This window comes from Podarcis vaucheri, assembly GCF_965113315.1.
Source record: "Podarcis vaucheri genome assembly, chromosome: 10".
Taxonomy (NCBI): Eukaryota; Metazoa; Chordata; class Lepidosauria; order Squamata; family Lacertidae; genus Podarcis; species Podarcis vaucheri.
Window position 1 is genome coordinate 44,691,499 of NC_138748.1, and position 20,154 is coordinate 44,711,652.

At 44.4% G+C, this 20,154-nt stretch overlaps 1 protein-coding gene and 1 long non-coding RNA gene across 4 annotated transcripts in view; one reads left to right on the plus strand and one right to left on the minus strand.

Annotated features, from left to right (window-relative positions):
• The window catches only part of MGAT3 (beta-1,4-mannosyl-glycoprotein 4-beta-N-acetylglucosaminyltransferase), a 46,049-nt gene that overhangs the window by 9,124 nt on the left and 16,771 nt on the right, over positions 1–20,154 (minus strand). Inside the window, exon 1 of one of the 2 annotated variants that reach the window (XM_082241309.1) lies at positions 3,072–3,203. The exons of the other annotated variant lie outside the window; for it this stretch is intronic. The gene's annotated coding sequence lies outside the window, so the exon portion shown is untranslated. Of the gene's footprint in view, positions 1–3,071; positions 3,204–20,154 lie in introns of those variants that run through there. 2 annotated transcript variants of the gene reach the window in all.
• LOC309542503 lies at positions 2,181–6,722 on the plus strand. 2 transcript variants are annotated; one of them, XR_014224264.1, is made up of 3 exons: positions 2,181–2,349; positions 5,232–5,309; positions 6,472–6,722. It is a non-coding gene; the product is annotated as an uncharacterized lncRNA (long non-coding RNA). The 2 variants fall into 2 exon arrangements; XR_014224265.1 differs by lacking the exon at positions 2,181–2,349 and adding an exon at positions 3,092–3,178.

Consider the following 20,154-nt stretch of genomic DNA (forward strand, 5'->3'; position numbering starts at 1 on the left):
AACAGATTTGCTCCTCACTAGACCAGTCAGGCTGGTTTGCATAAGACAGGAGGAATTCCTTGTCTGGCACAACTTGTAAAGGTAAAGGTACCCCTGACCATTAGGTCCAGTCGTGACTGACTCTGGGGTTGTGGTGCTCATCTCGCTTTATTGGCTGAGGGAGCCGGTGTACAGATTCCGGGTCATGTGGCCAGCATGATTGAGCTGCTTCTGGCAAACTAGAGCAGCACATGTAAACGCCGTTTACCTTCCCGCAGGAGCAGTACCTATTTATCTACTCGCACTTTGACTTGCTTTCGAACTGCTAGGTTGGAAGGAGCAGGGACCGAGCAACGGGAGCTCATTCCGTTGCGGGGATTCGAACCGCCGATCTTCTGATTGGCAAGTTCTAGGCTCTGTGGTTTAACCCACAGCACCACCCGCGTCCCAAATCTCAATTAATGAAAATCCTACCATTTACTAATTTCTAGGGTTTAGGGGGATCACCCCCAAAAATCTATAACAATACTCTTTCCCCTGCACCACTACATCTGCAGGCAGAGAAGGGTTCACTACATTCATGTATTAACATGAGGGAGGCCCAAGAACTATAGTGATTAAGAAGATGCTCAGCATAGGAAAAGACAGGTAAAGCATCTGCTGGGAGAGACTCCTGTCTGAAACCTTGCAGAGCGGTTGCCAGTCAGTGTGGATAATTCTAAGTTGGAGTTTTGCCCTTCAGGCATAGATGTTCTTCAGCAGTTTTTAAGATGAAGGAAATTCCTTCATGCCCAGACACAATTATCTATGCCTGAAGAAAAGAAAAACAACCCTCTAAATTTGCAACTAGTAAAACTTATCAAGTGGAAAGCATTTAATGTATCCTATTACAAAGGTTTTTTAAAAAAACAAAACAAGAATTTGCTTTAATAATAAAAAGGCAGTAGCTTGAAGTAGGTTTAATAAAGAGACCCAGACAGAGGTTATCAAAAAAGGCCAGAAAACATTGTTCTGTTTCTTAATGCTTGTGAAACATGAAGACCTTTGGCAAAGTGCATTCACATCTATCCTAGTAGGAATACACCTGGGCTATTAAATTCAGAATGATTTCCAGAATGACAACCCTGGGCATCAAAGGAAATGCAGACCAAAATGTTCCAGTGAAATAAATGCTGCTTCCAAAGTACTGTAACTAAAGGCAACAAACCTATGCATGTGCGTAGGCAACTTCCAAGAAAGGCTCATTGACTTTAAAAGGCGAGACGTACGATCCGGTAAGTGTGCATAGGATTGCAGGCTAAATGAGTTATGGCAAATTAAAACCATAAATCAGTAGAGATCTCTAAGATGTAATAAGTTTCAAGCCAGAGGGTGTGAGGCTGCTTATTTAAACTCCAGTTCAGGAGTCAAGAACAAGTTGCCAGAGTTTCTTTCGAAATTTTTATGCACGACATTTAATTATGTGCATAATTATTTTTATACACAACATTTAATTATGAAGGCAATGGACAGTATGGCGAGGTCTATGCAAGCTGGGGGTCAGAAAATGAGGAAGGAAGGGGACAGGGCAGAAGATGACCAGCAGAAGCAGAGACTAAAGTTATCTTAATCTCCTTCCTCTACCTTATGAAGCAATTCATTTCCAGATAAAAGAGAAGTAGCATTGCACAGCAAATAGAAGTCTTTGGTTTGCCTCCATTAAGAACTCTGTAGACAAGGCACTATTTCTTCCACTCAGCTCTCCATTGGCAATACAGGCATAAACTGGCCCATCTCACAAGGCTAGCATAGGGCTGACCAAGAATGTGTGTGAAAAAATGATCTGAGCTATATAGCCGGTTATTATTGAAAACCAAGGACAAAGTTTCTTTCCTGAAGCCAAGACAGCTAATGCCAGCAGTTGTTTGTGTAAGTAGCATTGCCAATAAGAACAAGACAGCCTATTCACCTAAAACCGCAAGCCAGGGGTCAGCAATCTTTTTCAGCAGGGGTCCAGTCCACTGTCCCTCAGACCTTGTGGGGGGCCGGACTATTTTTTTTGGGGGGGGGGGATGAATGAATTCCTATGCCCCACAAATACCCCAGAGATGCATTTTAAATAAAAGGACACATTCTACTCATGTAAAAACATGCTGATTCCCAGACCATCTGCAGGCCGGATTTAGAAGGTGATTGGGCTGGATCCGGGCCTTAGTTTGGGGCACCCTTTGGCTAGATGGCCTCAGCAGGCTTGCCAGCCCAATTAGCCCTTTCAGTGTTGCTGCTGCCCATTCTCTTGCTCCGTGTCTCAGTTCAGTCTGTGCCACTGCCCAAAAAGAGAAGGCAAGGTGGCACAGGCTGTTTCTCCTGTCGGGACCCATCAGAGGACAGGTGAACCAGCAAGATGAGCAAAGAGGAGCAGCAGAATCAGGAGACTGCCAGTTGACTCCTGCTGGGATGTAAGCGTCGCTCGAGGCCACAGGCTTCCAATTCTGGCCCTGCACCTAACTATTAGATCTACTTGCCCAAACAAAATTTATCTCTGCCCATAGCTCCTCTTGTCCAGTCTCCTGCTGATGAGATAGCAATAGCACCGCACTGTTTCTGTCCACCCAAGTGTCCCTCCTAATAACCTTTCTCATTCCATGCCACCAATTAGTGATATTCCCGTGCACGCAAAATATAACATCACCCAAGCCACCTCAGAGGCCAAGAAACATTGCTTCCAACAGTGCACACAAATCCCTTTGTTCACCAAGGCAACGTATTAAAGCAGGGGTCAGCAACCTTTTTCAGCCATGGGCTGGTCTACCGTCCCTCGGACCATGTGGTGGGCCGGACTATATTTTGGAAAAATAAAGAACAAATTCCTATGCCCCACAAATAACCCAGAGATGCATTTTAAATAAAAGGACACGTTCTACTCATGTAAAAACACGGATTCCCGGACCGTCTGCGGGCTGGATTGGGAAGGCCGCATCCAGCCCATGGGCCTCAGGTTGCCTACCCCTGTATTAAAGCCTCCCAGAAACCATCTTTTGGGCAGGAGAGTCTGCCACATTCTCAGTCTGCCGCTCAGCTATGAAGGGGATGAAGGCCCATTTCTCACTTACGGCTAGCAGGTCGAAGCCGAGAAGCCTTGATGGAGCTCCACGGGAAGGCAGGAGTGCTACTCACATGACACCAAGTAGTTCTGGTGCAGGAGATGAGCCCTGCTTAGGTTGGTGGTGGTTAGGCCTCAAACTTTCCCCACGGCTTCCTTATAACTACAACTGGGCCTAGGCCCGTGGATGTCACATTGTGAAAGACTCTTTTCATAGCATCCTGCTTGCAATCCTTTTTTTGTCAAAAAGTTTGAAGACATTGGGAAGCACAGGAAAGCAGAAGCTTTCACAACTTGGTAGCAATAGTATCTTGCCCTCTGTTATACACACATATACCACAACGAGGACTTCTGAAGAAAGCCCAGAAGTCCCTTTTCACAGCCGCAGCATTGAACACTACTGATAATAATTTTTATTAGTTTTCAATCACTATCCAATAATAGCCGCGTTATAACAATACCAATTTATAATACAATTACTAATACCAGTCATTCAAATACTGAGTTATATAATTTAGGTGGCCCCCCGCATGCTAGAATGGATAGTTTGAGGATTTTATTTCTGCGTTCCAAAACATTGAACACTATTATGGGTCATGACTGTTGAAACACTGGTCTAAAAATATGAGGCAATCTCTCTGTTCTCTCTCTCTCAAAGAAGGGACTGCTTACCTTAAATTAACAGGTTTTTGAAACCTTGAATCATGGGCCTGTGGATGATTAGAAAGACAGAAGCACAGCACTAAAATCCATAAATTGGCAGTTCAGCTTGGGGTTTATTTAGATATAGGAGCCCCCACTGATAAGCCCCCCAAAAATGCTTCTGCATAGTAGGTGCTATTTTTCTAGAAAAAGAGCTGCCAGGACTCATCATGAACGCCTCCCTTATTCTCTTATGATGGCAATGGTGCCCACCTGAGAGGTGCTGGAACTGAGTTATGGCTGAAAAGAAGCCCTGGGGCATATACCTCACACTCTTAACTAGGGCTGCCATACGTCTAGAATTTCCCGGACATAGCCGGGATTCATCTGTCAAAAATGTCCTTGGCGTAATTTCCGGAAATCGGCTCAACAACTTTGCCAAACCTTTGTGTCCGGATTTTTACTTTTTGAAATATGGCAACCATACTCTTAACCATCACACAAGTTCTCAAAGAGAACTTGCCTGGTGGGCAACTTTGTTGTTAAATCTGAATTCACCTCTGAGAGTATATATAACATGTAGCACACACTAGAAACCTTGGTTTCTAATCTGGATTTGACCTACCCACTGGCAGATGGATTCGTATCCTAGGGTTCCAGTTGTCTCTCTCCCCTGTGGGAGACATCACTGCAATAAAAAATTCTTTCATTGGGGAAACTTGAATTATAGAAACTATTTGTCATAGCACCCCAAAGCTATCAAATTAAGATCAGCCTGCCCTGCTCCTATCCACACACAGTGTCACCTCTGCATCCTCACATACCAGAGATTCCTCATCTCAGAGAGGAAGAAACACTTGGGTGGGCTGACATTCTGTAGCCTTCTCTTCCATTTTTCCTTTTTCCATTTCCTGAGATTAACATTGCAATGCAAGAAATGCCTCTGAATTGCAGGTGCGTGAGGCCAAAGTTCATCCAATGAAGCAATCAACACATTTCTCCTTCGCCCACAATTAAGAGACAAACAATGCACAGGTGGAAAGGAGACAACAGACCGCAGGGCTAGTCTAAGTCACTTTGTTGTCTGAGACAAAGGAGATGGTGCCCTTTTCTGTTCCACACACAGAAGCTGACTGATCTGCCAGCTGACTCTTAATTCAACACTGGTGATGGGGTAGTGCATCTAAAGCAATGGGCTAAAATAGCAGAACCAGGACATGCCATGTAGTGGTCAATCATTTCTCCTCAGTTGGAGGACATATCTGTGTAAGGGAGGCTTAGAGAGATCGGAAAAGAGGCTGCCACCATTGCCTCCAGCAGCTGCTGCCTGAACCCGAACCAGTCCTGACAGAACGTATGAAAATCAGAGAACTTAAAGGATCTTCCCACCCCAAAAAATAACTATGGAAACCAGAGGTCTCCTATAACACCTAGATGAAACTGCTGAGTGGGGTTATCTGGAGTTTTGGAGTACATTGTCAGCAATATGATGACAACACACAGCTCTACTTCTCCTTTACATCTGCAGGTATGGATGTGCTGGCCCTATGTCTTTCCTTGGTAATGGACTAGGATAGGATGAAAGCCAAACTGAAGCTCAATCCAGGTAAGACTGAGGCACTGAACCCCTATCTGGACAAGGATAACCTAATTACTGTCATTTATGCTCTGCTAACAGCTTGGTTAGATTACTGCAACACACTATATGCAAGGGCGGCCAGGTTACTCATGGGGGCAAGATGGTTTGAGCATATTATATTGGCTGCCAATTATTAATTATTTCCCTTCACCATGGAGGTTTTGGGGTGGGCTACAATTTTAAAAATGCAATTGTTAAAATAAAAATCAGTTAAAACAAATAACAGAATAAAAGGGTAGGTCCTAAAATATACATGAGGTGTCAAAGGCTAGGGGTAAAGAGGCACATCTTCAGCATTCAATGAAAACTCCATAATGATGGTGCCAGATACACTTCTGTGAGGAGGGGGGATTCCACAGTTTAAGGGGTGCCACAAGGGTTGCCCTCCCCTGAGCCACCATCACCTCCAAACTTCTGAAGGCAGTGGAACTACCAGAAGGGTCCCCTCTGCCTGTCTTCAAACAAGTGAGCCTGTGGGGAAGGCACAACAAGCCCCACAATCAGCAAAATATTACTAGTTTGTGCTGTGGCGAACACTAGGTGGTATGTTCAGATACATATGTCAGGTCAAGGATGTACTGAGACAGTTTCATGGTTGTCATGAAGTCTTCGCCCAGCCTCAGAACAAATATTGAAAGTCCCTCAATACAATCATGAAAGCGTTCTCCATCACCACATTCAATATTACATTCTGCCAGCTTGGTGAAGGAGTTTGTAGTACAATAAGGTGGACAGTGCACTAACAACATCCCCTTTCTGTTTCACTGGCCACAAACACCACAAGGCATCACTTGAACCCATACACAGCGTGTATCAGTCTCATAGTGAGGGAGATGGATTTTTTTTAATGGGTGATAGTGACCTCCCTTTCCTGCCTCTCTGACCTATGGAGTGGTGTTGTACTGAGCACCCAGGCAGAGACAGCCGGGTTAGAGATGAGGAATCTGTGGCCTTCCAGATGTTGGACTCCATCATCCCTGATCATCACTGGCCATACTGGTTAGGGCTGATTTGGTTTAGAGTCCCACAAGGAGGGCCACAGGTTCCTCATTCCTGATTTAGTGATTTCAGCATGTAACAATCAACTGAGCCAGTTAAGAGATTAGAAATCCATGCTTTTTTTTTTTAGGTCAGCAATTTAATGAGCACCTTTTCCTGCAGCAGAATTTTGATTGCTAATAGTATAACACAGTCCTGTTACCTGGTAACCAAGAAACAGAAGCCAGAATTAAGCTACGGCAGAGAAGAGTCTGGGTTGTTTCCCAATGACTTCTATGGGACACAACATAAACAAACCTTATGGGAGGGGCATGTAATTGTTTTTGTTTATCACTATGTTTTGTGTGTTTCTATTGTAAATAAAGTGCAGTGATCCTTGGATGAAGGGTGGTATAGAAATTTATTAAGTAAAAAAATACAAATGTAAGGAGACTGGGAAATGAGAAAACATCCTCTCCAACTTCAAGATACTGGGGTCACCAATTACAGGGAGCAGATTGACTTCTCCAACTAGCATCCCTGAATGCATCCTTGATTTTCTTTTAAGTCAATGGTTCTGGCACTTGAGACATGGTCAAGGTAGGGCAAAGCCTGCCTTCTACTTGTGACACTGAGTCCCACTGAGTAGGGCCCTTCCAATGCATAGATTCACTTTCCATCATACCCTTTCTAGTATGAGTAGCCAACATGGTCCCTCCAGATAACCTGGAACTACAACACACATCAACCACAGCCAGAAAGACCAGTAGGGATGATGGGTTCTGTATCCCAAAAACATCTGGAGGGAACCATACTGACTACTCCAACCAACATAATGGCTGGTATTCTGCTAGCTGCTATTCCCTAATAATTTTTCAATAAACAAACTCTTTTCAAATTATTATCTGAATTAAGATACCTAAATCTCCTTTTGAAAATTAAACCATTTTATAGGTTCATTCAACAGACAGCTGTAATTTATTTGGTACATGGGGAAATGACTGGATCTAGGCTATTTTAGATCTAAGCTATTATAAATCTGTGCTTATTGTCATCTTCCTAAGCAGTAAGAAACTGGGGCCAAGTGCGGTAATACACTAGAGGTTATCTTCTCCTTCCCTAGAATTAGGCCTTCTTATTGTTCAGAATTATCAAGTGATTTATACCATCCTGTACTCACATCCGAAACATAATGGAACTTTAGTAAACAGGTCAACAATTACTGACATTGATGTTCACCTTGGGAGCTGAACAAACAGAGGATGCAAAAAACTTCATGTTATTCCTTACCAAGGAACTGCCCTTACAAGACATTCTCCAATATGTGATCTGGAAGTAATTGGGATGTGTCTTGCACTCAGATGTCTGTGCACACTAGTACAAGACACTTGAAAAATGAAACAGCAACCTGGGAACCACAGAACCTACTTATGTTCTAAGACATTTCTGCACCTGAGGCAGAAAATATAGAGAGGCCTTGCTCCTCATCCTGCTGCCCACCGGTAGTGACAATCATAAAAATACCTATAATATTTTTAAATTAGTTTCCAAAGATTGCTTGAGGACTCCTTTTGGCATAATGGATGTTGCCTTAGAAAAATAAAACTTAAAATTATAAGAATAAAAACATTAGGAGTGCAATTATGTGCTCGTGAATAAGCCCCACTGAACATAGTAAGACTTTTGAGCAATTGTGCTGTAGGTGTTTACCTTTCAAACTTCAAAAAGGGTGTCTCAAAATGGCTTTAAGAATGGGTTTTTCTTCTTCATTGATGCCAGTGGGTGTCTGCAGACCCAGTACGCCCCGTCCTTCAAAGGTAAACGAGGACAGATAGTAGTGACGGGGTAAGTGATGCTCTATTTATTTGTTCCTACCCTACCCTGTTGAAATAACCACCTTGGGGTGGGGTTGCTGGTAAAATGAGTTTACCCCACAACTGATGTGCTAATTTTCAAAATATCACATGTGTATTGTACAAGTGGCAACTGCATGTTTCTAGTGCAATGAAATGATTCTTAACAACATACAAGTTAAATGTCAAATTCATTCTACACTAGCAACACAACCATATGTAGTTCTATTATGTTTCTGCACACTAAGAGACTGGGTTCTGAACTCCACCTCTACCCCAAACCAAAAAGAATACAGTGGTACCTTGGTCTACGAACTTAATCTGTTCCGGAAGTCCGTTCTTAAACCAAAGTGTTCTTAAACCAAGGCATGCTTTCCCATAGCAGCGGGGGACTCAATTTACAAATGGAACACACTCAACAGGAAGCGAAACATGTTCTGCTTCCAAGGCAAAGTTCACAAACCAAAACACCTACTTCCGCGTTTGCAGCATTCTTAATCCAAGTTGTTCATAAACTAAGCTGCTCTTAAACCAAGGTACCACTGTATATAAATATACAGTGGTACCTCGGGTTACATACGCTTCAGGTTACAGACTCCGCTAACCCAGAAATAGTACTTTGGGTTAAGAACTTTGCTTCAGGATGAGAACAGAAATCGTGCTCCAGCGGCGCGGCAGCAGCAGCAGACCCCATTAGCTAAAGTGGTGCTTCAGGTTAAGAACAGTTTCAGGTTAAGAACAGACCTCCGGAATGAATTAAGTACTTAACCCGAGGTACCACTGAACTTCCTTCCAGAATGAAGTCAGCAACAGCACTGCCTTTCTTCAGTTTTAGCTGACTGCCCTGAAGTAACTCCAAAACTGTTTGACTAAGAAAGGTAACAATGGAGAATTGTTAATATTTTGCCATATTAACAGAGAGTCAGTCTTTGATTGGATTATGTCACCCTGGCAGGTCAGTTCAGGCTGAAAACACATCCTTCTTTTACTGCTGTTTCTTCTCTGAAGAACTCCATGTTTATGCCCTTTTATTTTTCACTTTGCATTTGATGGACTGGTCTATGGACTTAATGAGGCCATATATCTTCGTTTTGGAACATTACATGCAAATGTGTATTAAAATTCTTGATGGCGTCTTCTTCTATGGTTCTCTGGATGCGTTGGACTACAACTCCCATGATCCCTGACCATTGGCCAAGCAGGTTGGGGTTGATGGGAGTTGCAGTCCAACAGGGGCTACGGGTTCTCTCTTGCTGCTCTAGAGAAAAGCTGCTTTGGACGATGTGAAGTGGAGAAACAGAGGGCAAGGATGCTTAACTCCCTATTGCCCACTATTTTTTCTGCTACAACTCTCCACCTTCTTTATTTCTTCCTTGAAAAAGATACATTTTTGTTTGATCAAAGTGGAGTTGGTCCCATCCAGTCACTTCCTTCTGTGCACAGACATCTAAATACAAACCGGTTCTCTCTTGTAAAATTCTCCTTTGTCATATTAACAGAGAGTCAATCTTTGATTGGATTATGTCGCCCTGGCAGGTCAGTTCAGGCTGAAAACACATCCTTCTTTTACTGCTGTTTCTTCTCTGAAGAACTCCATGTTTATGCCCTTTTATTTTTCACTTTGCATTTGATGGACTGGTCTATGGACTAAATGAGGCCATATATCTTCGTTTTGGTACGGAATGTTTAGTTGTGTTTTGAAGACTAATCCTCCGGGCCAGATACAACATTTTTAAAAAGCTGTTCTTAAAGACAAAGCAGGAAGTTATCTGTCCTTGTTTAAGCCCTACTTCTCAATGAACGCCCATAAAGATACTTTAGTGCTTGTTTTTCAAATAAGGAAATCAACTTGGCTTTAATGGGTTCTGCTGTGTCCAGCCATATCAGGCCACTTCAGTATTGCTGCTGTAGCAACTTTCTTTGGGATAATTGGGACGTAACCACCCAAAAGTCACAAAAAGAGGGAGGGGGGCAGTGGAATGAGGCGCAAAGACACTTTAAAGGGCATAATGATGCAGTTTCAACAGTTTCAATGATTTCCTAGATCAAGTAGCTCCTGTAATTTTGCTACGGTTACAAGGCACCTTTGCAGGGGGGGGGGTGTTTTAAAAATAGCCTTTAGAAAGCAAAGCAGTTTTCTTAATGGATGGCTTTTCTGTGGGGCAGGTTTCTGAAAAGAGGGGCTCAGAAAGAGGAAGGCACTGCAAAGCACAAATGACAGGATCACTGCTGGGGGGGCGGCAGCAACAAACACACACATACCCTGGTCACTTGAGGTTTGGCAGCAGGATCACTTTCCCACAGTAGCAGCTCTATTACTGTTTTGGAATAGAGTAGTCACTCCACCTCCCCTTCCCTCTCATCCCCCCTCCCTTTCTGTCTGCACGGGTCCCAACTTGGCTCCTTCTCTGCTTCAATGAATGTTTGGGGATAAGCCAATCCTATGCAAAAAGCATTCCCTGTCGCTCTCTCTCTGAACCCTCCTCCCACTCACTACACACAGACAGGGGGAAACCTGACTCCACACTTTAATCTAAGGGGGTCTCTCTCTCTCTTCCTCCACCCCCACCCTTTCCTCTAATCACAATCCAAAGGTAGCAGGGGAGCAAAGCCCCTTCCAGTATGCATTACTTTTGCTCGAGGGAGATTCACTTGATCCAAGAAGTGGCCTTATTTATTTTTCCAGCCTTCTTTTGTTCTCCATTTCCTCCTCCTGAGCTCTGGCAAGACCCAGCAAATCACCTCAGCCCCAGCAATCCTATAAGATTAACACACACACCCCACGTGCATTTTTAAGAATCATGCCGTTAACTAATGGGAGAAATAATGAAATACCCCACACTAGGGATGACCATGGAATCTGTTTTAAAGGGATTTATTTATACATGGAATTTGGAGGTTCTGATCAGACCGTGTTTTGCTCACATCACTGCTTCTTGTGTAATATGCCAATTTACATCCAAGCTGCTTGTGTATTGTTGTGGTTGTTTAAAAGTCCAACTAATTATGTGCCAAATTAAATGGGGTGGAATCTAAAGCTTCATGCTGTACTATATTTCTCCAGCACAATTCCAGCCACTCACACAGTTATACGTATTGTTGTATGATGTGCTGGTTATTTTAGGAAGCCAGGAGTGGATATGTATACATCATTATATGTATAATAGTTCATATATAACTGTTCATATTTTTAAGCAAGAGGGTCCTTATCAAGATTAGGAAGCAAGACAGGAATTAGAAAAAATCCATGCAGATAAACTCATCATTTGAGATTTGCAAAAAATTCCATCCCTCCCTGTGCTGCCACATGTGTAACTAACAAAGTCTGATGAGTTGACTTAAAAGAGGATGTACTGCCCACCTAGTAGATTTCTGCTTGGGCGATATCCATCTCCTTGCAAATAATGGCCTTGCAGCTAGAGGACCCTAACCAATAGGATTAAAGTTCTGTAGAAGCTAGCTAGTTAACAGATTCTGCACAGTAGTGACTGGCACAACATACCCCCAAACCAGATTTTACAATTGCTAAACCTAAAGCAAACATTTTGTAGCATATTAAACTCACAAGCAGGGCTTAGGCTCTGAGTTTTAAGAAACCTCTCAGTTATTTCAGAGAAAAAGGGGGGATATAGACTGAGGGTCTTTGAACTATGATAGAAGTATCATCCATTATGATTCAAGCCGAGTGCAGATTTGGCAAAGATTCCCCTGAATCTACATTCTCAGCACACCAAATTTGGACATTTCTCAGAACTGCCTCCTCTAGAGATGTATGTTTTTGACCTTAGATATAACCTTCTAATAGTAGGTGGCGAGAAAGCCAAGAGGACTAGGATCGCGTTCACACCATACATTGAAAACACACTCTTGCCACCTTAAACAGTTGTGGCTTCCCCCAAAGAATTCTGGGAGCTGTAGTTCGGTAAGGTAGCCAAGAGTTGTTAGGAGGCCCCTATTCCCCTCACAGATCCACAATTCCTGGAGTTACCTTTGAAGAGGGATCTACAGTACTGTTAATGTGGCTAATTTTCATACTCAAGATCAGCCTCATTATAGGGTGGGCTTCAAGCTGTCATGCACTGCCACCCTTCAGGCAGGGATGTGGAAGTGCAGTTTTAGTGGCAGGAAATGCTGTGGTCAGATTTTGTTCACAGTGTGCTGCCTGTGATGCAAAAACTTCACCATTGGGATTTGAGAAGTGTTTCCAAAAGAACACCGAGTCTGTGCAGCATTAAGCACAAACTACTTTCTGGAGACACCCTACAACCTAGGAAGCCTGCAGCGCCTTATACCAGAACCTGCCGTACAAGGGCAGGGGCCATAGCTCAGTAGAAGAGAACATGCAGGAAGCCAAAGGTTCAAACCCCAGCATCTCCAAGCAGGGCTGGGGGGAAACGCTTTTTCTGAAATCCCGGAGAGCCGCTGCCAGGCAGTTTAGAGAATACTGAACAAGACAGACTGAGAAAGGAGAACATGTCAAACCTTCAGAACATTTCAGTCTACCAGAACACTCTCTGCCACGGATACCAAGGTGGACATACTTGAGGAAAGGAATTTCAAACAAAACATTCACACAGCATAGTTGCATAAGTGTTACAGTCCAGTCTTGTTAGCCCTTTTGACAGATCTGAAAAAGGCTGAAGTTACAACAATGGAGTAGCAACATTTACAGAGCTTACCAAATCAACAGAAATTGTATTAGATACTATGTTTCCATTTTTCCACAGCATCACTTAAATAATTAAAGGTGAAAAAGTTTTCCAAATGCTCTTTTTAAGCACCTGTTTTAAGCCCATTTTATTGCTTCTTTATGAATGCAAATGGGGAATTTATGATAGATAATAGTACAGTAATTGACCCTTGGGTAGCCTCTCAATCGACCCATTTCAGTTTTTGTTCTCACAAGGTGAGGGGGGGACTTCAATTACTAGTGTCCTCTCAATTTTTAATAGCAGAAAAGAAGATGGGGGGAAATAAACTAGAAATTATGCCCTCCCCTCACGCAGGAACAGAAACTGACACTGCGGGGATAGGATATCACTAATCCTCCTCCTACAGTCATTGAGAAGGAAATCAGGCCAGCTCTACAAAGGGAGAAGCTTTAATAAGCGTTACTGGAAACCTTTGCTGAATGGAACTTACTCGGGAATTAATACAGAAGGAGTTTGGCCATAAGGAAGGGCAACTGGACAACTGGGCGCTTTATCAAGTGCTTGTGTGGAACCTCCCATTTTAATTCGGCTTCCAGCTAATTGAGGAAAAGCAATGCCTCAGCAGCACTCAGGAAAAGGAATCTAGAATGGAAGCAGCCTTTTGTCTCACGGCATGCTGATATTTTGCTGCAGTGTACCCAGAGGCCATTTCATACATTACAGGAAGTGAAAAAAACACCACATTTCTATGGCCAGCAAACTAGTCTTTTAGTGGCTTAAAAACATCTGTGCTTCAGAAAACTTGTGGTGAAATGTACGCACCAAGCCTCAAGCCAACTGCATCTCCCGAGAGTGGGTTCACTACTTAATTTTAGATGTGCAAATGCCCTTCAGCTGTTGACAGGAAATGTGTGGTCCCACTGTGCCAAAACAAAGTCCTAAACCGGCCACTCTGAACCACTGCGCAGCCAGTACACCTAGTTTGTCTGCAAGCCACCAGCCCAGTCTCCACCGGTCTGGTGGCTTCCAGATGTTGCGGACCACAACACCCATCAGCCCCAGCCAGCAAGGGAATTCTTTGAAGAGCATCTACCAGGCAAAGAAGGGGGGGGGAGAGAGAATGCAAAGAGGCAGTAAAGCCACTCTGATTTCAGCTGCTGAGATATAAATCACCAGGACCAAATAGCACTATCTCCAGTATTTACAGGAAACCAGAAGATGCTGTTCCACTGCACAAATAGCCTATAAATGATGCACAAGCTTGTTTAATAATGCAAAAGCCATCCTATAGCTCTCCTGGCCGTTCCAAATGCAGGTGTGGCCACAAAACAATGGCAGGAACTGGTAGGAAAGGAGGATTCATTTGGATCATGCACTCATGAAACAAAAAGACTTTAAAAAAATGACAACAGGGCCAGTAAGCAGTGGGGAATGGCCATATGGCAAAGGGTTTAAAAAGATCCTGTCCCCCCCCCCCACAGTTACAATCAAGGAGCTGCTGCAGCTGCAAAGAGACATGGCTAGCCACAAGCCTGAGATACTAAAAAAAAAATCATGCTCAAGTAGGAATGGCAGAGAGATTTGCTTCAATTCACCTTTAAAGGTGAAGCTGCTTTATCTACACTTTCTGAAGCAATTCAGGACCCGAAACAGTCATCCTTCCAAATTTGCACTTCCCCAAATTTTGCTAAGCAATAATGTGTACAACAACGCACATGATGCAGTAAAATGTGCACAAAAATGCATATATTAGCAAACATAACATAAAATTGCATTATATTGGGGAAAATTGCTTTGCAAAAATGTGTATGTTCTGCAAAATTACGGTACATACAAACATATTAGGAGAAATTTGCTGGTGAAGTTCCATTAGGTCTTTAAAAATAATTTGCAAACTGATGTGGAAATGTGCAAAAACTGAACGAAAGACTGGAAAAGTGAGAAACTAAAATTGACACATTTGCCCACCAGATTCACATGTCATTTGAACATTGGATTGTAGCAAACATCTCTCTTCAGACTCTTTCCTAGCGCTTCAGTTTAGGATGATGGAAACAACACACACAGGATCACAGAATTGTAGAGTTGCAAGGGACCCCAAGGGTCATTTAGTCACACTCCCTACAATGCAGGAATTTCAACTGGATCATACATGACAGATGGCCACCCAATCTCTGCTTAAGAACCTCTAAGGAAGGAGAGCCTACAACCTCCCCAGGGAGTCAGTTCCACTGTCAAACAGCTCTTACCATCAGCAAGTTATTCCTAATGTTATTCCTGAAGCCATTGGTTCAGGTCCTACCCTCTGGAGTAGGAAAAAGCAAGCTGGCTCCCTCCTCCAAGTGATAGCGCTTTAGATAGTTTAAGACGGCTATCATATCTCTTCTCAGTCTCATTGAAAGAAGACAAAATAACTCTACCAGGTATTCGAGAGAAGACATCACCCACCTGGGTTGCACAAGGCCCAGTTCACACATTGCAGAAAAGAATAAACCTCCTCACATTTCTACCACAAACTGACAGCATCTCTCCCACCCAAAAAACTGTTCCCAATCTCTGCCGATCCAGATATTTTGAGTGAAGAAGAAAGAAAGAGGAATATGTAACAACATTGTTAATTAATAACTGTACATTGCTTCACTCTACTTCCTCTGGGGCATAAAAGATTGACTCTATCCCTGAACCGGCCTGACCTTCGTAATTAGCCTCCTTTATGGCGATGCCTACATTGCTCTTTTGTGCTGGGCAAATAGTCAACCCAGAGCATCCTGCCTTTCCCCAAAGGGCTACCCCTTTAAGTAGTTCTCGTATGTCCAACGTAACCCCAGCCAGAATGTGCTTGGTCTGTTTCCTCTCTCACTAGCAGGGATGCGTCAATTTCGGTTTCTCTCGGTTTCTTATTTTTATTCTTAATTTCAGTTCTTCATATTTTCACATCTGTTTGCATTAAAAAACAACAACAACCTTCATGAAAACTAATTAGCATTAAGTGAGAATTTCTCCAAATGCAGTGGTACCTCTAGATATGAACGGGATCCGTTCTGGAGCCCCGTTCGCATCTAGAAGCAAACGTAACTAGTGACAGCACGTCTGCGCGCGCACGCGTCACTTTTTGCCGCTTCTGCACATGCGCGTGACGTCATTTTGAGCGTCTGCGCAAGCGGCGAAACCTGGAAGTAACGTGCTCCGTTACTTCTGGGTTGCCGTGGAGCGCAACTCGAATGCGCTCAACTCAAAGCATATTCAACCCGAGGTATGACTGTAGACTCATTTTTGGAAAGCTATTTCCCCATATATATTGCATTTTGGTGTGGTATTTTCACCCTTGTATGTATTTTAATGCAGACTTCACCTCTGTATATGCACTATTGTACATGTCATTGACTGGAGAGCTGCACTACAAAATTTAGAGAATTGCAAATTTTGAAAGATGGCTCTATGTTTCATTTCTTGTATCATTTTGGAAAGTGAAAATAATATAGACTCACCTTTAAATGCGAACTGGATCTTCCAGGTTTTTCTTAATCTGCCTTCTCATGTTAAAGACTATGCAAGTCTCTGAAAGAAGCAATGTATCGGATTCTTATCTTGTGAAAACAGGCTGTAAAGCTTTGTTTATGGCATCTTCAGTTATGTAGTCACTGGGCATAACTTTATGACCACTGCTCCATAGCAATTGTTGTTATACTTCACCATATAGATGGGTTTATGCAGCATTTGTGTATCCTTCTGCTGTGCTGAAGAAGAATTCCACGAAACAGTGGGTATATCCGGAATCACTGTTCACAACATCTGTTTGTGAACTGCTTCGGCAGTGTTGGACACCATAAACAAAGCTTTACAGCCTGTTTTCACCAGATAAGAATCTGATACATTGCTTCTTTCAGAGACTTGCATAGTCTTCAAAGACTTTCAGAGACTTATAAGACTTATGGTTATCTGGTTTTATGTTTTCAAGAGAATCCATGAAGGGTGCATATTTTGTGACTTTCAGAGATTCATAAGTTTTCTGTTTATGTGTTTTCATATATTTCATATTATATAAAGAGCGTATATTGATATCGTATCATTGTATTTGGTCATCATGTTGCCTTGGATATTACTGACTATTGTTTGCAACACAGGGGTTAAATTGTTCGGTTACTTCTCATGTTAAAGGGCCAGAACAAGGGTAATCTCGTTTTCTGCTTTTCGTTTATTTATTCTAAATAAAGTGCAACAGGCTCTATCTCTCTCTCTTGCCAGCCTCTGCCTCTTCCTAAGAGGTTCTTCCCCTTTTGTTTCAGGCTTCAGAGAACTGGCACCTCTTTTCAGTACTATAGTGCTAAGCCAGAAAAGGGAGGTCACCGATTAAGACAGGGGTTTTGTGCAGTGTCTATTGTATTATTATGAACCGTATGCTACCTGTCCCGATTCTGCTCATGTACTAGTCTGCCATTAGGATTAGCAAAGATCCTTAATTCCCATGTGGTTTACAAGTGTCTGGCACATCAGAGCACCTGAAGTTGCACTCAGCTCAGTCCAAGCCCAAAGTTTCACCCTTTCTTGATCTCAATAATCCTACACTCACCAGTCCTGAACACGTCAATCCACAATCACAGATGTAAGTCAGTTTTAGCAACAACCTCTTCCTAGGAAGCAACAGCATCATTGTTCTGTCAGATGGGCAAGGAATCTCTAAAAAATTACCAGCATCGAAGAGTAGGGTTCCCTACTCATGGGGAAAACCATGAAGTTAAAGTGGTATTAAGTGCAGTATATAGGTTTGAAGTAGATCTAGTGCCCAAATGGAGAGAAAGTCAATACCCTCCACTCTTGCACAAGGAGAAACAGGCTTCTCAAGGCATCAGTGTTTACAAGACAGTTGTTTTCATAGCCTTGTTTTCAGTTCCATTCTAATTATTCTTAGTGCTACGATAACCATCTTACCTCAACTGTGAATAACATAAGACTGATACTTGCAAGCAAAACAAATCTTCAAAAAGGAACATTTACTATCCTCCAACACTACTAATTATTATTCCCAAGAAACACAACCACCCAAATTTGTACTCTTTTTTTGTTATTTTTATTCAGTTGTATCCCCCCTCAATTGGAGCTCATTTCTTTTCTTACTGTCAGGGGTTCAGGAGCGGAGACGCAGAGAGGGGGGGAGGCAGAGAGCGAGGGGGAGGAATCCGAAGGGAAAATGAGTGATGATGACGACCCGAGATCTCCAAGCCTAAGCAGTGAGTCAGAGGACTCCCAAAAGGGAGCCCCAGTGAGCAGAGCAAGGGGGGGATCCGGGGGGACACCCCAGGAGGAAGGGAACAGAGGAGATTCAGAGAGTAGCAGCTGGAAGTCGGGACCCACGCTCATAACTGAGGGCGGCAGCAGCTGGAAGTCGGGACCCACGCTCAAGACTGAGAGCAGCAGGGAGGAAGGTAGCCAGGCATCGGGTTCCGGAGGCTGTCAGCAGGAGGGAGGGCACGAGTCAGGGGTGGTCACGCCCTCCTCAGAGAGCGAGGCAACGGTTAAGAGGAAAGTAGAGAGTTGGGCGCGCGCGCCAAGTTCAAATGCAGCGGAAGCTGGAGCAGTAAGCAGCCCGGAGAGTGAGCCAGGTCCTAAAGCCCGCCGCAAGGAGGCAGAAGGATCAGGGGGGTCAGCGTCAGAGGAGAGTAGAAGGGAGGAGGCCCAGGGGGGCAGAAGGACCCAGAGACGTAGGGAGAGGCGAAGGAGGTGGAGCAAGGCTAGGGTATTAAGCTGGTGTGCAAGAGGCGGGGACTCAGACGGGTCTTCGCCGACCTAGGGCAGAAGGTGTAGAGCTGCACGCTGCAGTTCGGAAATGAAACCTGTAACTTAATAAAGACTCTTATAAAGTGAACGCTGGCGGACTTGGTCCTATGTGAGCTGGGACTGGGTGGCAGCCCTGACAGTAAGACCCGTCTCTCAAAAGCTTCGGACACCTGATACCTCGCAGCGGAGAGAGAGGCAGCTGGAGGAGGGGATCGGTGTTTGGGAGCAAGCTCACGACGGTTAGCAGAGATGACGGAAGCAGAGAAAGTTGCAGCGCTGCAACAGGCAGTTACCCAATTGAACGCGGAGGTACTGGCATCCAAGAAGAGGGAGGAGGATGCGGCAGCCGCCTACAGAGATCTCCACGCCAGGTTTGAAGCATGGGTTAAACACGGGCAGCCAGGACCCAGACCGGAGGGGGTTGGGTTGGCACGGAGAGCAGGAGGGCTTGTGGCTCACTTCGATGGGAATTTACAACAGTACCCCAATTTTCGGGCAGACGTAATGTGCGCACTGCAACTGCTGGCAAAAGACTTTAGAGATGAGGAAGAGAAAGTGGGGTTCATACTATCCCATTTGCATGGGGATGCTAAAGCGTGGCTACGCAATTTGTGGAGGGATAAAGATCCGGCGCTTCAGAATGCAGATGCCTTTATCAAAGCGATGGATGCGTGTTTTTTGTCTACTATTGATGTGGATCTTGCCCGACGGGAGATTCATGGACTAAAACAAGGGAGGGCAAGCGTCCGGCAGTACCACGCCCGCTTTTTTGCGCTGGTCAGTGCCTTAGAGTGGGACCGGGATTCGCCCCCTGTCAGAGACCTGTTCTGGGAGGGTCTAAGCTCTGCGGTCAAGGATGAAATTGCAAGGGGGGAGAGGCCCCGAAGCACGCAGGAGGTGGTCCAAAGGGCGCTGACTGTGGGGGTGAGGCTGGAAGAACGTCCATGGTGCAGAGATGAAGGACGTGGAGGGCGCGAAGCAGCGAGAAGTTTCTCTTTCGTTCCAAGAGAAGCAGCGCGTGCGCAATCCACACCTCCGCCAGGAGGGGGAGGGGAACCGATGGAGGTTGGAGGTGCAAGGGCTCAGTCAGCAGCCAGAGCCCAAGCACCGACAGCAGTGAAAGCGAAGCCTCCTAGAGGGAACAGGAAGTGTTACATCTGCGAGGATCCAGGCCATTTGGCGAAAGAGTGTCCCCGGAGGCTCCACAAGCACACTGCAGCCTCAGCAATGGTGACTGCAGCAACGCAGCAAGGAGAACCACAGCAGGGAAACGACGATGTCTGGCTGGAGACAGAGGCACTGGGGCCCAGCCAGACACATCAGTGAAGCAGTCCCCAGCGATCTTGCAACCCACGGACCCCCTCCCACCCAAACCAGTAGTGCAGCTCACAGCATCTCTCCAGCTACCCGATGGCGTCACTATCGAAGTGCCGCTTTCCGTGGATTCTGGAAGCAACGCAGACTTTATAGCGCAGGATTTTGTGGAGCAGCACGCTATACAGCTACTGCCTGCCACTCTGCCCCTGCAAGTCGTCACAGTGGATGGCAGAGAGT